The sequence below is a fragment of the Montipora foliosa genome, chromosome 14, assembly GCF_036669935.1.
Source record: "Montipora foliosa isolate CH-2021 chromosome 14, ASM3666993v2, whole genome shotgun sequence".
NCBI lineage: Eukaryota > Metazoa > Cnidaria > Anthozoa > Scleractinia > Acroporidae > Montipora > Montipora foliosa.
In genome coordinates this window covers 9,732,478-9,744,977 of record NC_090882.1, presented here as the reverse complement: position 1 = coordinate 9,744,977, position 12,500 = coordinate 9,732,478, and the positions used below count along the sequence as shown (strand labels likewise).

Below are 12,500 nucleotides of genomic sequence, written 5' to 3'. Positions count from 1 at the left end.
TTCTTTATGAATAGCCGATGTCACGTAATTTCTTCAACAGAGCTTGCTTCAGATAGCAAATGAAACGTGCTGTAAACAAGAACGACGGAAGCCATCCCCGTGAGTTGCTGAGTACTTTAGGCTCCAATGAGCCACACGAACGACTTATTTTAGGGCTGAGCTTGAACTTTCTTGTTCTTCTTTTTTTTTTGTTGTTGTTGTTGTTGTTTTTGCTATTTGAGTCTGAAAGCATTCTTAACATGTTCTTTAACTGAAGTTGTGTGGCATACTAAGGGCGCTTTCCTTTTGTCAGAACTGGCCGGCCAGGCCTGTTATTTTGCAAAGAAAATGTAACAATTTGAAGGAACACTGGCATGATAATCCCTCGCATTCTTCTGGAGGAGTGTATCGTCTTGTTAAGATTGTTAACTTGAAAGCGTTAAAGACTTAATCCTTTCAAATGCCCGGTCTGGCCGGTCAGTTCTGTCAAATGGAAAGCGCCCTAAGTTCGACTATAACTAAACGAAGTTGCTCTTCGGTGTAGCATGCAATAAGAACACCACACTGTTAATGTTAAAAGACTTCGCTAAGTATTCGAGTGAATTTTCCTGTGTAAACTACAGTTTAACATTTCTTTTACCGTTATTTATACTACTCACAAAAACAAAAAAACAAATGAGCAAAATAAAGACATTCTTAACTCACTCTCAGCCTGGGTATGTTGTCATGTACCAGTCAAGTCGAAGCTTCAACATCCCCTCCAGGCAACCCCCCGGGGCATTTGAATTTTTGGAAAATCTTTGTTGAAATTACCCCTCCTCGGGCCAAAAAGCTGTTCAAATGCCTCATCATAGGTCTATTTCAGGTGATCAAATGGCCCCACCCGAGATATGTTCAAGTTTGCATGCAAATGCGAAAATTGCGAATTTTGCAAAAAACGCAGAACGCTGAAAAGCTAGAGAAGACAAGTATCCCACAAGAGTTGCGATTTTTGCGATTTTAACAATTTTAGCGAAAATTGTGAATTTTGCGAAAAATCGCAAGACAAAACACTTCAGGGGTCAAATGTTCATACAGAACTTGTGTAACGCGAGAGCTAAGGTCGAGTAGTGCAATTTCTCTAGCGGTTTTTAAGAACTGAAATGGAATGGCTCTGGTCTATGACTGGATAACGTTTTTCATTAAGTACGTCATTGAATGCGTTATTTTATAAACTGACCACGAGACAAAGGCGATCACTTTTGTCCTTCCAAAATGCCGGTAAGAGGTGAACTACATCTAATGACTCTTGTCTGCGTTGTCTTTTCGGCTAATGGATTGTGGCTGTCACAGAAACCAACCCCGCCGGTAAATGAAATCAAGACGCCAGTAATAATTGGTAACGTAAAATTCTTGTTTTACTGAGGTTCTATTGTTAAGTACTCTTCCTTATTGCGCATCAAAAATAACGACACCAAATTATTTAGTAAGAAGGGTCGCCTTAAGTTAGAAACAATGAGAAAGTCATAAAAGGACTCAATACTGGAATCACTGCTCTCGCTCATACTTATCTACTGCTGATTTGCCGGGAGGATTTGCAACCATGCAGGACCTGAACACCAGAGAAACTCTATAAAATACTTGTATTTGTCGCAGCAAAGACAAAACACTAAAAGAACTCAAGATGCTCTTTACTTAGCCAAAATGGTTATTACGAGAAACCTAAAAAGCCGTTTTTGCTTTATTTTCCTTTTATTTTTTGCTTATTTGTAGAAAGCTTACGTAATCTAATCACGTCTCAGACAATTAACCTGTAGACTTTGCTGTCGCTCGTCTGTTGGGACAGCTTCATGTTCCGGAAGGGAAAAAAAACATTCGTTTCTCTTCAGGAGCTCATCAGGTGACCTCTTGATTCTCTTATTTGTTTTGTTTTGTTTTTTGTCTTTAATTTTTTTGCAAATGGCCAAAAACTCCAAGGTCGACAATACAAAGAAGCCGTGACTGGATAACGCACAAAACAGAAAACAGGCCTCTGCGCGGGCCTTTTTTTCGACCAACAATGGAACTTACACATAAGAAAAGAAAGTACTCAAGAGTACAAATTAAAGGTTCGGGAATCTCAGCTTACAGAACGTTATGCAATAGTCAGGAACTGTCACATCATGCTCCAATCACGAGACCGGTAGCAGTGTCACGCAACGCTCTCCCCTCTCTTTGTCTCCTCACCTACAAAGGAGGCAGAGAAAAGAGACCCTGGGAACAAGGTTGAAAACGTTTACGAGACCGTGAACGGTAAGTCAAGCTGCATGATTGGGGCCTGTTCTTGAGTTAATAGTTTTTTGGAGACTAAGCGGAGCGATGGACTAGCATCCCATCCAGGGAGGAGTAGAAATACTCTCGCTTCATTCTACAGTAACCGGCCGGAGATAAGCGCCGGCCTCATGGGCCACCAGGGTCGTAACAGGCTTTACCTTTAAGCAACCTGAAGTGTTTTTGGCACGAGTAGTGGCCTCCCGCGACGCAAATAAATTTCACTCGCTTTCTGCTTACTTAGCAGGCAGGGCATGAAACTATTCATAACGGGATGTCTTGTTTTAAGGATGCGGTCGACCTAACCAACCGTGCTTCATTTCAACCGGTGTAGCAGGTGTCCGATTGCATACAGGGGGATGAAATTGAGCGAATGATAATTACCACAAACAGCGCGCGCGTCTCGCGCGCTCTCTCTGAATTTGCGTGTCAAACGCCTATCACGCAAACTTGAAGGATAGTGCACTTTTTTTTCTAAAGTGTAATTATGACCTAAATTCATTATAACTTTATTGGTTTTATCAGTGCCCGGTACAGGCGGAAGTCAACTGCAGGCAAAGATCAACAAACCGGAAGTACCACACTGGTATTGCACCAGAAAGACATCGGATTACTTTACTTTATGGCTCAAGAAAACCTCTTTGTTGCCTCTCGCCGTAAACTGCTGGGTTGACAACATGAGGTATAAATTGGTTTGGTACATGTAGCTATATCAAACGAATTGATAACAAGAACTCACCATTGGAAGATTTGAAAGAAAAATTCTCCATGAATTGTTAGCTCAAAACTCCAAATTTAATCCGAATAAATAAACCGGAAAAATGACAAACTCGTTAAAAAACTAAAACTTGTATATACGCGTCAACAAAATAATTTGAAATGGTTGTTAGCAGAATGGATATTCCAAAATAAGGTGAGACACTTAGTTTTGTGTACATACAGTGCCAAACGATATTACTAAAATTTTATTGTTTATTTTCCCGCAAAACTTGGTTTAAAAATAGACACTTTTCTAAAGGCGATGAGGACTAGGCCAAATTGGGTAAATGTTACTCTTGGGTCACGGACTCTTGTGTCAACCCGGGCCTGGTGGGTTTTTGATGACGTCATGTATTGCTGACTGTCGTTTCTAAAAGTAACGTGGGTAAAATTCACGGGCCCGGCCATATCAACTTATATAACTCCTTCTCTGTCTAGTTATTTTTTCTTGCGGAAGACTACACCTAAGACATTGGTTTTCTTTCAACAAAAATCAGACTTGTGTATAACGAGGAAACAAATACCGTCGAGAACGCGCCAGGCGTTGAAACAAGAGTTCCCGGATTTGGTAACACGGACACAATTGACCATCTGGATACAGACTGAGCTACAAGGTCAGACGGGAGCAGGTCGTGGGAACTGAAGATGTTAAAGTCACGGCAATGAACATGTACAAGTACAAGGAAAGGTTACCTTGTGGCTCAGTCGGTAGAGCGGCGGAGATCTAACCCGAAGGTCGTGGGTTCATTTCCCACCCTGGTCAGAGTTTTTCTCCGTCCTTGTGTGGGCCCATTTCCCTCAGTAGTGCTAAATCTAGCACTTCACATTACACTGTATTCAGTTTACTCTATTTATAGTTCTGTATAGCCGTGTATACCCCAGTATAGCTGGATATAGCCCTGTATACATGTAGCTGTGTTTAGCTCTCTATAGCTGTGTATAGCTCTGTATTGCTGTGTCTAGCTCTGTATAGCCCTGTATAGCTCTGCAAAGCCCTGTATAGCTGTGTATAGCTCTGTATTGCTGTGTATAGCTCTGTATAGCTCTGCATTGCTCTGTATAGCTGTGTATAGTTCTTTGTACAGCAGTAGCTGTGTATAGCTCTGTATAGGCCTGTGTAGCTGTGTATAGCCCAGTATAACCCAGTATAGCTGTGTATAGCCCTGTATAGCTCTGTATAGCTCTGTATAGCCCAGTACAGATTTGTATAGCTGTTAGCCTGTATAGCTGCGTATAGCTCTCTATCTCTGTGTATAGCCTTGTATAGTTGTGTATAGCTGTGTATAGCATTGTATAGCTCTGTATTGCTCTCTGTAGGTATTTATAGCACTGTACCGTTGTTTATAGCTCAGTATAGCTGTGTATAGTTCTGTATAGGTCTGTATAGCTGTATATAGCTCTGTATAGGCCTGTATAGCTGCGTATAGCCCAGTATAGCTGTGCCTGTCTAAAACAATCTGGATGACAAACTTTATCGACAAACTTTACTTACAAATTTTGCTCACAAGTAACAATAAATGTAGTGTGATGCATCAGACAATTTATCATTTCTGATTAGTTAAAATTCACGGAAAAGCCCCTTGATGTCACGCTATAGTGATAATGTGAATATTTAAACACACTTCAATCTAGATGACAAACTTTACTCACAAACTTTACTCATAAACTTTACTCACAAACTTTAATTTATTCATAAACTTTACTCACAAACTAACTTATTAGTATGAATTTATGAGATCATTTTCATGGTGAACCCCCATTCTTTATTTCCGAGAATGTCATGCTATGGTGATTCTTTCCTGTTCCATTTGATTACGCAAATATTCAAACGCACTTTTATTTTTGAAAATTTGAGACTAGCCAGAAGAATTGATTTTTGGTTAATCGAATGATAAAGCAAAACGATGTCATTTGGCGATGTAATCAATTTGTTATATAATAGTTAGATAACTTTAAGCAATTGTGTGCAATCACCTCATGAACATCATGGATCCGTAAACAGAAGCACACTCCATCGTTTGCTAACCGCAAACCGCTTTTAAACCGCTTGAAAACGCAATGTGGTTAGCTGTGATACTTTTACAATAATACGAGAATCATAACATTGACGCCATAAAAATTATAAAACCAAACAGTTTTCCAAAAATTATAAAATAATATAGTTTCCATAAAATTATTTCCCTAAAATGATGATAAAATTGAACTATCAAATGGTAAGTAGTATAGGAGTTGGTCTGTTTTGGGAACATTAAAAGGAAAATGGTCCCGGACCGCCAACTCCTATATACACCAAAAATTCGAAGAACGAAAAACAGAGTGTCTTTGAAACATGTAACTTAGCAACAGAAAGTGTTGAAATTCTGACGTCTAGAATTACCTGTGAGTTCCAATAAATTGTCAGGAGGAAATCGGCACTGGGGATGAAGTTTGTTTAATCAGGTTACAGCTGTAGTTTTTTTTCTGTGTACTTGCAAAATCAATTTTCCTCTGTATTTTCGAAATGTTCCAGAATATTCTCTAAACACTACTCTAATTATACCTTAAGGGCCCACAGACGGATTTTTCACGCGTTGCTAAGGAAGTGAAATGTTACTTCCGGTAACTGACGTCACCATATTATGAGCTGACAAGAAAACCCACTCACAAGCAAAAGTCATCGCACAAACTGTTGTTTCCATCGAAGGTTTTTCCTCGCCCTTCCTCGCGCTCGTTTTCAGATCAATTGCGCATGCGTAAACGAGCTGTCTTCCGGTTTGAGAAAAAAGCTAAATTTCCGGCGGTTTTAAATTGAATTAATTTTTTTTTTACGTGGCACGTTTCACCCCCAAATACAGAATATAGCAAAGCATTGATTTTTTAAAATCATCTTTTTTGAAAAAGTATGGGTATTTCAATATCGTTTATGTCTTTAAAAAGAACATTTTTCAAAATAAAAAGAAAACCATGCTTGGCTGGATGCAAAAACGCATACAAATTATCAAACCATCGATTAAATACCCAAATTGCGTAGCACGGAGACAAATTTAGAGTTTTCTTTTATTGGTCACGTGACCATGGGCGTGGTATGATGACGTCATATTTAGGGTCATTGGCTTACAACAGTTGGAAACTGACCAAAATAATGCCAAATTCTCTCAAATTACTTAACCATTACATCCCTAGCAACGCACCCCAAAAAATACGTCAGTGGGCCCTTAAACACACGTGAAAGGTTTGTGGGTCACTAACAAAGCGACCAATGGGCATGCTTTTCAGTTAATTATGTTAATTATGAAGTTCGAGTTTTCATTTTCATTTTCATTTTCCTTTGCTTCTTTAATTGCAAGTGTGATTTGTCCGCGAGAAAAGGTTTACTTGTCAGCCTCCCACAAAGTAATCTGATCTACGAAGACACACTTTTCTGGTAAGATATCTTAGTACTGACTTAATTTTGCACGCAACTGATGTGAATTTCACTCTTGTTTGAGCGATTCATTTCGTTTGTGTACTTGATGCAGTAAGTGCTGTTTACAGTGCATTTCACAAAACTTTTGACAGGCGATTTGCGAAACTTGTTCGTTGTAAATTTCATAAGTTCTCTTCGAACTTGGGAATTTCAATACGTAACTGTCAATCAAATGGCAAACTTTGAAACGAACTTGGGAATTTCATGCCGAACTTCGTGGGAATGTGGCGAAGTAATTTCACCATTGCTCTCGGTTGTTGTTTTGAAATGAGTGCCTTCACCGTGCAAGGAAAGGCAATTCCAAGTTTTGTTCGGCAGAAACTTATTGAAAGCTGGTTAGAATGGAAAGGACCATCTCAAATAGGACAGGAAAATAATGAGACTTCCCAAAAAACCATTGACAAAATTGTTGATATTTTCGTTCGCAGGGGGAATATCGAAGACAACAAATGAAGAAATATCACTCGGTCAGCGCGTGCTGAATGAGTGTTGTAAAACTACATGTACCACCCCAGCAATCCAAAACAAACTGGTAAAAAATAACGTTCCAATGTTTGCCCGAAATGTCCCGTCGCCTGCATGCAGCCGCAGCGTAACGCAAGAACTTGGTTTATATTCTTTCAAGAAATTCAGCGTTATTCCACAGGAATTTACGGTGGCCCACAAGGGCAAAACACAACTCAATATTGAGCTGGATACACAACAATCTTTCGTGATACAAAACAATTTTTCACGGTACACAACAATCTTTCACGATACAGAACAATTTTTCACAGTACACAACAATCTTTCGCGACACAAAACAATTTTTCTCGGTACACAACAATCTTTCGCGATACAAACCAATTTTTCACAGAACAAAACAATCTTTTGTGATACAAAACGCCAGACAGCGTTTCACGATGCAAAATTAAATTTCACGATGCAAAACAAAAATTTGGAAGACTGGTAACAAATACGGGCAACTTCATATCACGTGATCATACAACAACGTGCTGGTAAGTACTTCGCGTAAGATTACGAACATTGTCCCGACTTAACGAGTGTTACTATGTGTAAGACCACATATATGTAAGATATGTAAAACTACGTATGTTGTCGTTGCTATGTTTAACTATATTGTCCCAGTAAATGCACTGTAGTCCCGTAACTTCTGTAATCGTCTAATTTCTGTAACCCCGTAATTATAACATCTGCAATTGAAACTTCTGTAAACCCGTAATTTCTGTTATCATGTAACTTCCGTAACCCCGTAACTTCTGTGATCCCATAATTTTTGTAACCCCGTAACTTCTGTAATGTCGTAACTTCTGTAATCCATTAGCTCCTGTAAGATTCTGTTTGTGGTGTCTTAGTGATGTTCATATTTGCCGAAACATCTTTGCTTGTTTATCTACAAGTTTTAACTAGGCTTAACCTGAAAGCCTTTTTTCCGCCGTTTAATGGAATGGTGTAATGAAAACATCTCGTTCGTGTTTCGAAAAACGCAAAAACCCTCTGTTCATCGTACGAAATCGATGTCTCGAGGTGTCTTGAGTAATTTTAGGGCTATTTGAGAGGAAGTACTTGTTTTTTATTTTTTGCAAAGATTAGTAACTTTTTGAGAAATACAAAATAGTGCATATTAAAGGTAGTTTTAAAATTAAAATTTGAAGTTTAGAATTACGATATGGACATCAAACAGTCCCCTACCAACCTGGGATGCTCTTGAGTAGGGGTCACTGAACGGTCTGTCAGTAATCCAGAAATAGTCTTCTTTTTTATTCCTTCTTTCAGCCTCTGAAAAAAATTTCAATCAGCTCCCCCACCTTAACGCGTTCTTATCTACCCTCCTGATTCTTCTAGCCGTTATGATTTTGAGAAAACAGTTTATTTTTTTATACTAAAGATTACCTAAGAAGGGTTACGTATTTGCAAACGTTGGCCGTGTCGCACTTATGTTTCAACAGAATTAACTATTGGAGGGTAATGAGAAGTGCCATTTTCTACCCATGTAATCCATGTGACCAGGGTGGGATTGAACCCACTACCTACGAGTTAGATCACCGCCGCTCTACCGATTAAGCATTTTTCCAAAGTTCTCTGTCGGTTGCAATTTAATGGATTAACGTAGGGGATATTCAAGGTTCATGCACGTTTATCTTCTCCCATAAGACACCACTAATGACACGAAAAAAGCTGCCACTTAGCTGTGAAGTGTCGGAAAAGACCACCTTTTTTTGGTGAAGGTGTACAAATGCACCTGTATTTAACGGCCGAATGATAAACCATTAGAGGATTACAGAAGTTACGGGGTTACCGAAATTACAGGATTACAAAAGTTACGGGACTACAGACGTTACGGGATTCCAGTAGATTTACTGGAACAGTATAGTTAAACATAGCAACGCCAACATACGTAGTCTTACACATCTTACATATATGTGGTCTTACACATAGTAACACTCGTTAAGTCGGGACAATGTACGTAATCTTACGCGAAGTACTTACCAGCACGTTGTTATATGATCACGTGATATGAAGTTGCCCGTGTTTGTTACCAGTCTTCCAAATTTTTGTTTTGCATCGTGAAATTTAATTTTGCATCGTGAAACGCTGTTTGGCGTTTTGTATCACAAAAGATTGTTTTGTTCCGTAAAAAATTGGTTTGTATCGCGAAAGATTGTTGTGTACCGAGAAAAATTGTTTTGTGTCGCGAAAGATTGTTGTGTACTGTGAAAAATTGTTCTGTATCGTGAAAGATTGTTGTGTACCGTGAAAAATTGTTTTGTATCACGAAAGATTGTTGTGTATCCAGCTCAATATTGAGTTGTGTTTTGCCCTTGTGGGCCACCGTAGGAATTACTGACTCTTGAAATGAAAATATACTTTACCAGTATTTAGCAGCTTGCGCGGACAACGCATTTTTGTGATGAGTGTTCAGTGTTCATTCCCACGAAGTTCGGCGCGAAATTCCCAAGTTCGTTTCGAAGTTCGCCATTTGATTGACAGTTACGTAATGAAATTCTCAAGTTCGAAGCGAACTTATGAAATTCACAACGAACTTCGCAAATCGCCTGTCAAAAGTTTTGTGAAATGCACTGTAACTGTAGTATGACATAATGGTTGCTTTCAGTTCACGGAAATCCATCGTTTCTCAGGCGTAAAATAAATGACCCTGTGGTACTTTCCTTGCTTTTAGTCTTGGGCTTTACATGCCACAAAATGTTGTGAACATTTCCTGATCGTTTTTGGGCAGCTTCTGCAAGTACCGGAGCGTGAAACAAAAAACAAAAGAAAACAAAAGAAACAAAAGACAGAAAACAAAACAACTCCAAGTAAAGACTAATCCCAAGTGACCAAAAACACAATGCTTTCCGGTACCTGCAGAAAGACCCCGTTTTTGCCTAATTAACTCGTGTTACGAATTGAATCGAGATCGTTGTCCAACCTCGTTAGGAGAGAACCCTGGGAACGAAGTTCGATCGTTGTCTTCCCTATACAATTATTCCGCACTTTCTGAAGTTTGCGCAACGAAACGATGAAACTAAGTACTTTGATAGAGTAATTCGCGAAAAGAAAACGATTCATGAAATCGGAAAAGGTACAATTTCAATAGGCCATTTCCGAGTTCATATCCGCCTCCTCTTCAAAGCGAGTCTAAGTGCAAAGTTTTTGTGATGGTAATTAGTTCTACTTTACATATGAATGAAAGCTAATTTTGATAAGAAAAACTTCACACTTAGACTCGCTTTGAAGAGGAGGCAGACATGAACTCGGAAATGACCTATTGTTATATAGCTGAAAAATTTCCCCCAACAGCGCGCGCTCTCATTGGTTACTGCGAGGTCACATGACATCTAAAAATAAAACTATTTCGCGTCAAAAGTCTCTGAGTGGCCAACAGTGCAAAATCTATGACGTCAGAGGTTAACAGTGCTCTGGAATAATCAATTTCCGGAACTTCAAGATTTTAGGAGTTCCGGTTACACCGAAAAGTGAAATAAGGCGATCATTAGAACTCAAGCATTTACAACAGCAGCGACAAATCTTCCTGTTTACAAGTTAAGTGGGAGCTTTTTGCACCACATTCGTAAATTACAAGCTACAGTATTTTACACTCGGTAGTTTACGCATGAGCAGTTTGATAGATCAATAAGCCAATCAACACAGTTCTGAAAATTGATTATTCCAGAGCTCAGTGTCTTGGCGCTGACCAAAAGACACGTGGGCTCTAGGGACGAGATTGGGGAGCGTGCATAGAAAGACTGGCTTGTGAGCATGCGCAGTATCTCGTGGAATCTCTGCGGGGGATGACTGGTAGAATAACATGTACAAAGCTACTGTAAGCTTAAAATCGGCAGTTTAGTATGTTTACAATCGATTTCACATTACTTTATATTACCGCATCACGTTACGTAGTTCCGTTGGGAAATTGGATACTACGTCACAAAGTAGCAAATAACGTGGCGAATTAGACAACCAAATTGCGAACTTTGAAGTGAACCTCCCAGTTCCACCAGATCGAACTTCGCAACTTCACCGAATGAGCCCTTTACCGTCCAAGATTCGTGACATTGTAAACAGGTGATTTGAGGATTCAACACCTAAGCGTAGACAACTAGCTTTGCAAGAAATGTAGGTATTAAAGTGCGGGCTATTGACGAAAGAGAGAAATGATCCTCGCACGTATATGGACAACTGAAACAATTGTCCCTAATGGACACCCGAAATATTCAGGTGGCTCCAACGGGTCGAACCCATGACCTCTGCGATACATCATACATACACGCTTTATTTAAACACGGTGAAACCTTCAGTAAGAGTACAATAGCTATAGTACAATAACATTCAGTACCAACTTTGGGAATAAAAATACTGTTTTACAAGGTTGCCGTGTGGGAGCCTAACCCTCGTTTTCATAAAATCGATTCATTTCTCTTTTAAAAGATCTAACTGATTTGATCGTGCGTAAATTGTTGGGTAAGCTGTTCCATTGTGAGGCCGCACTGTAGCTAAAACCTTTTTTTGAGATAGTTGGTATTTGGTTTGGGCACATTAAGCTTCATTTCTAAATTCTTGCATGGACATTATATTTTGTGGAACATTAGAACCCCCACGTGACCAGCTCCCAACGGCAGTGGCTTCATAGCTCAGTTGGTTAGAGCGTCGCACCGGTATCGCGAGGTCACGGGTTCAAACCCCGTTGAAGTCCTGAATTTTGTCCTGAAAATATATACAGTAAAAATTCTAAAAATGATAAAAAATTTAATAAAAAACGTTTCGGTCTGTGACCTTCATCAGTTGCAGTGCAAGTGAATAGTAAATTACAATTTCCTTAAATAAGTTCACAGTACAAAAGATAACAAAACATTACAAAGATGATTATATAACAGGGCGTGATAACACATATTCGCAAAAAATTAACAAGTGATGAACAAGCGGTAATTACTACGCGTGAAACTGATGACAATACGAAACAAACCCACGGGGAAAACCAAATCGAAAGAAAATGAAAGAATACAAACATACAAATAAGATGAAGAGACAAAAGAAAAGGCTGTCGAGTCCACTGAGAATGTAAAGGAGCTAGCGTTAAAAATGAAAGGGCGAGAGATAAAACAAAATTCCTAATCAGAGCCCCTGAAACCATGCCGTGACCGGGCATAGAAGGCGCCCCGAACTGGGCCTTTTATCAGCAACATAGTTGTATATATTTTCCTTCGCTCGAAGTTGTCCGTCCTCGTTCTCTATAACAATTTTATATATATATATTATATATATATATATATATATATATATATTATATAATTATATATAAAATTGTTATAGAGAACGAGGACGGACAACTTCGAACGAAGGAAAATATATATATATATATCTGTAATGGTTCACCAAACGATAAACTCCCAACAGAAGGATCCAAAAGGATGCACGTTGTCTCCTCAGTTAGTATTTAAAGTTGCATATAAACTGGAGAGGAAGACAAAACTTCTCGAAGGTCCAGGAAATTTAATGAAAACGTTTCGGCCCTTCGGCCTTCGTCAGT

At 39.1% G+C, this 12,500-nt stretch overlaps 1 protein-coding gene across 2 annotated transcripts in view; it reads left to right on the top strand.

Annotated features, from left to right (window-relative positions):
• The first annotated feature begins 1,240 nt into the window (after positions 1–1,240).
• Positions 1,241–12,500, top strand: part of LOC137985372 (uncharacterized) — a 15,145-nt gene continuing 3,885 nt past the window's right edge. The window contains exons 1-4 of one of the 2 annotated variants that reach the window (XM_068832959.1): positions 1,241–1,357; positions 2,794–2,950; positions 6,354–6,430; positions 6,901–7,004. The gene's annotated coding sequence lies outside the window, so the exon portion shown is untranslated. The remainder of the gene's footprint in view (positions 1,358–2,793; positions 2,951–6,353; positions 6,431–6,900; positions 7,005–12,500) is intronic. The other variant, XM_068832961.1, reaches the window with a different exon arrangement.